This window comes from Artibeus jamaicensis, unplaced genomic scaffold, assembly GCF_021234435.1.
Source record: "Artibeus jamaicensis isolate MK-2021 breed Jamaican fruit bat unplaced genomic scaffold, CSHL_Jam_final contig_240, whole genome shotgun sequence".
In the NCBI taxonomy this organism is placed as follows: Eukaryota; Metazoa; Chordata; class Mammalia; order Chiroptera; family Phyllostomidae; genus Artibeus; species Artibeus jamaicensis.
Window position 1 is genome coordinate 10,595,524 of NW_026521506.1, and position 5,554 is coordinate 10,601,077.

A 5,554-nucleotide genomic window follows, 5' to 3' on the forward strand; every position below is an offset into this window, starting at 1 on the left:
TGGGGGTAGAGAACAATATACTATTACTGAATGGACCCCTCCTTTGTGCTCCAGGGGTCCCCACCACATACTAGGTTTGCCTGGCCAGCTGCCAGGGAAAGATGTCTCTCAATGCCAGAGATTGGTGAAGAGGAAGGGAATTATTTATTTTAAAAGTTATGCAGGCTTATAGCAATGACTTAATGCCTTCATTAAAATACTAAAGTCATTTAGAATACCCACAGGCACACACAGTCCTTCCCTCTCCCTCTGCCCAGACTGGGATACTGCATCTCAGGAAAAGAAGTAGAAGTCCATGGCTCAGGTAGCTCCTCTGTTCCCAGTACAATCAGCTGTGTCACCTTTGCTATCTCCAGTTAATCCAAAATCATGTGGCACCTTCTCATGGCCCACCAGAAAGAGTCCTTTCATCCCTTTCCTTCCCAGCAAGATCTCTCCTGCTTCCTAAGCCATAGGAACAGCATAGCTGCTGCACCTGGGTTTTAAATCCCAGTGCCAATCTTTCTCTGTAGCCCCATTTCTGACTCCTCCTACAATCAGTTACACCTGCCAGCACTTCCATATTTTTCCAGCCTTTTTTGACTTCCATAGTAAGTAGAGGCAGGCATGGCCCCATGGCGTGGAGCCAATCAACTCCAAGCTCTCATGCAGGCACCATAACCAGGGGGAGTTGCCTCCCAGTCACATCCTAGGATGGAAGTCACTGCCATCCCCCTGGCTCAAAGCATGGCCACAACTATTTAAAATATCCATAAAACTAGTTAAAACTTATAGATATGTTAAATGACCATGCCTGAGGTTATTTGCAAAACTGTTGCTATGCAAAATGACTCTCAATGGCCCTGTTCCATGTGTCCCATCCCACAGTTCAAACCTGTAGGGAGAGGTGAGAACATCACATATTTTTAATATTTCCTGGACACACTGAGTTCTGGACCCCATTACAAATCCTTCTTTGGGCCCCTCCCTGCCCCCTTGGCTGCACCCCCTTATAGAGTGGGCTAATGTAGTAAGTGTCCTGTAGGGTCCAGTGGCCTCCTCTATCACTGGAGCTGGGTATTTGAGTTGTGTCCACCCTCACAACTGTGTCCACATGTGGGCTGTGTATACCCTCCTGTTTTAGTTGAGCCTTGATTGCTATTGGCACATCTGATATAAGCTACCACATGTGTTCTGTCAGGAGTCATACAGCATAAGCTGCAAAGCAATCTGCCGATGACTGCTATTACGCTGTGCTTAGAGGTGCCTAGGTGAGGCCAAGCTGTGAACCAAAGCTGGCTGCTGCTAGTGTCAAGCCTGGGGCAACTTAGAGAGAGGTATGGAGCTCTCTGAAGCCATCTGCTGCTTGTTTGAGAGAGTTAGGAAAATCTGAAACATGGGCCAAGACAAGCCATTCCTATGGAAAAGCCACTGGAAAGAGCTTCGGTGGGCCTGAAAGTTGGGTGGGGGAGGGTCTCAGGGAATCATGAAGGTAGGGCAAACAGTGTGAGCCATATTGAGCCAGGTTGGTGCCCACCTGCTGGCTCTGTTGCTCTGTGGGCAGGGGAGGGTTTAGAAAAGGAACAATGGCCTCTGCCAGAACTTTTGTCTGAGAGAAAGCTGCCCCCCCCAAAATTTTATTTATCTTTAGAGGGGAAGGGAAGGAGAGAGGGAGAGAAACATCAATGTATGGTTGCCTCTCATGCGTCCCCTGCTGGGAACTGGCCTGCAACCCAGGCATGTGCCCTGACTGAGAATTGAACCGCGATTCGATTTATTTATTGATTTTTAAAAATTGTTGTTCAAGTATAATTGTCTCCATTTTCACTCCACAATGCCCCCACTCCACCCATTCCTGCTTCCCACTCTCTAATCTATCCCCTTTGGCTTTGTCCATGTGTCCTTCATATGTGCTCCTTGATGCCACCCCCCATTATCCCCTATTATTCTTCTCCCTCCTCCTCTCTGGTTACTGTCAGATTGCTCTTTATTTCAGTGTCTGTTGTATTTTGCTTGCTTGTTTGTTTTGTTGATTGGTTTCCACTTATGGGTGAGATCATATGGTATTTCTCATTCACAGCTTGGCTTATTTCACTTAGCATAATGCTCTCCAGTTCCATCCAAGCTGTTGCAAAGGATAGGAGCTCCTTCTTTGTTTTTGGTGCAAAGTATTCTACTGTGTAAATGCACCATAGTTTTTTTGATCCATTCATTAACTGATGGACACTTAGGTTGCTCCCAGTATTTGGCTATTATAAATTGAGCTGCTATGAACATTGGAGTGCATAGGTTCTTTTGAACTGGTATTTCAGCATTCTTAGGGTATAATCCCAGCAGTGGAATTGCTTGGTCAAAAGGCAGTTCCACTTTTAGTTTTCTGAGGAAATTTCATACTGTTTTTCACAGTGGCTTCACCAGTCTGCATTCCCACCAGCAGTGCACCAGGGTTCCCTTTTCTCCACATCCTCTCCAACACTTGTTGATTTGTGTATGATGGCCATTCTGCCAAATGTGCAGTGGTATCTCATTGTAGATTTAATTTAAATTTATATGATGTCCTGGGATGCTGAGCATCTTTTCATATGTCTCTGGGCCCTTTGTATGTCCTCCTTGGAGAAGTGTCTGTTCAAGTCCTTTGCCAATATTTAAATTGGGTTGTTTGTCTTCCTGGAGTGGACTCGTATGAGTTCTTTCTATATTTTGGAGATCAAACCTTGTCAAAAGATGGTATTTTAAATGGGAGGAGAAACTCCAGCAGCCTAGGATTGAGCTGGGCTGGCCTGCAAGAGACAGGCAGGGTTATTTTTTCCTTGGGTATTCTAGAGGGAATGGATTCTGAGACAGAAGCTTGCCATTCTTCTAAAATTGTGTAGCTTTTAAAAATATTATGTTGTTTTTGTTTGTAAACTGACCTTATAGAAATAAGATAATTCAAAACTAGCAGGAGAAAAACCATTTTTGACTAGCTTTGGAGGCTTGCCTTTCTCTCTCTTGAAAAGTCCTATTAGTATATAAGCTCATGAAAAATAGGATGTAGAGTTGAAAGATGGCGAGAGTAGGAGGGAGCAGATTCCACTTCCCCCTACACACAGGAGAAAAACCTGGTCAATTTACAGAGGAACAGAGCAAACAGCCAACAGTACCCCAGCATATATGAAAATAAGAGACCAGAAAGCATAGTGGACACTGAAAAACCAGATGGTAAGGAGACTACTATGGGACAATAAGGTCCCAGGGACCAGCACCCGGATGTGGCTGTAGCCCCAGGCCTGGTGCCCAGGGCTGGGTCTACCACAGACTCTTTGGGAGCTGGGGGCCTGCCACAGAGTCCTTGGGAGAGAGCCGGATCAACTGCTTCTTCCCTCTGTGCCAAGCAGGGTTTGAGCAGCACCGGGAGAGACTTTGTTGCTTGAAGTTGCAGAGAGGGGAATAAGGACAAAGGCAGACACAACAAGGTCCATGATCACCCACAGAGCCTGTGGTCACAGGCTTGGGAGAGTTAAGAGCCCCACCATGATGAGCACTGATCCAGATAGTCACGGGTCTGGCTGGAGAATTGGGCTCTACTGAGTGGCAGGCTTGAGTAGGAGGAATTTCTCAAAAAGTAAAACTGTTTGGGGGATTCACCTGTGACAGCTGCTTGGCTTACTTTCTACCCAGTCAGACAGCAATCCTGAGATTCTGCGAAAGTCCCTGAGTTTCACCATAGCACTGGTAAAGGTTTGCGCCCAAGCTCTTGGGACCCAGGCAGCCTGGCCAGCACTCGTGCCCACCTGCACCCCAGCCCACAGCGATGACCCCCCAGGGAAAGCGTGCTCTAAAGTAGACATGGATCCCTCGAGTGGGACTCTGGGGGGAGGCACCAGACTAGCTTTTGGGAGAGTGCTTGCAAGACTGGCTGAGTACACAAGAAAGGCCATACCAATTGCCAATTAGCCTGCTGCAGCCAGCAAGACCAAAAAAAAAAACAGGTTTGAAAACCTGTTGACCAGTTTGAAACCAACAAGAGGTGTTTTTTTTAAAGTAATCTTTTATTTAAAAAATTTTATTATTGTTTTATCTTTCAATACCTTTTTCCTGTCTTTCCTTCTTTCTTGTTTTATTCCTCCTTCCTTTCTTTCCAATTTTCTCTCTTCTTCCTCCCTTCTCCTGCTTTTTTTTCTTTTACCCACAAGTAACACAAACAACTTGGAACTGCGAAAAGACCAGAGTTGGACCCAAAGAAGGGGAATCCCAACAGTAGAGACAGAGAGACAAATTTTACTTTGATATACCAGAGAAAGCACAAGTTGCTGCATTTTGGATTATTTTTTTCATTATTCTCACTTTTTAAATCTTTTAATAGTGCATTTGTATTCCTCCACTTTCTGTATAGGCTTCTTTTCCTTGGCTGGTTATATAGTATCATTTGACAGGTTTCCCCTGTTCTCTCTTCCACAGTGTATTGCTAAATTACTATCCTTCATGTCACTTGTGTTCCTTTACTACACTACTCAAAGTCCTATACCCCCTATTATGTTATCCAGATCACATACATTCTGTCATTTGATTGTTGCTCTAATATAATCATAAGTAATAGCTGTTCCATACAATTGCAAATACTTCACAACACCCCTCCGGGATCTTAGCCCACTTCACAGTTTCCTGAATTCTATTACTGTAGTGGTTAACTCTATTCTCTCACACACTACACCTATTTACTATCCTTTGCTCTGATCTTACCTGAGAATCTGACCTCCCACAATCTCACTGCTTTCTAGACCCAACTCACAATCCTTCCAGCCTCAACAAGAATCTTATCTTCTTTCCATCCTTTCTTAAAAGTGGCTAGTTGGGTTGAAGATCACGGTTAACACTATACATAGCCAAAGGATCTCCTATCTCTTCTCTACTGGCTGCTATTGTAAATATCATAGAATACTCTCCTGCTGTCATAAAGCTTTTTACCTTCCCCTCCAACTCATCACAAAAAAAGACTAAGTGAAAGTGGTGAACACCAGGATACCCACTGGACAAGGAATCCCAACAACAAAGGAACCACCAACAGAGAACAACAGAAGAAGGTGAGGGAGGGAGTAGAAACCACACAAACCACAATCCAGGACCTATCTGGAAATACAACTACATAGTGGAGAAATTACCTAGTACAAAAAACTGAACAGGAGCAAAAGAGAATCCTCAAAACCTTGTACATATGGAAGAACTAGCTCCAATACAACCTGCCCTCACCAGCACAACCAATTACAAGAGTGACCATCAGTTACCCAACTGGTGGGAAGGACCCACAAAAGAAAGACCCAAAAATGATCAAAACCCAAAGACAAACACAAAGCCAACTTAAAATGTCAGGAGCTGGCCAGCAACCATCCATTGACAAGGTCAGGATGGTTGAGATGCATCTGCAAGGCAGAGGCAACTGTGGCTGGATTTCCTGTTTATCTCTCCTTACATGTTTGTTTTGGTGATTAAAACATGCTAGGATTGTTAGACACTTGTATTTCAGGTTCATTGACTAGCATAATTCCAATGAAGTTGTACAAAATAATTCCTTGACCAGAGAACAGAATCCCCTCTA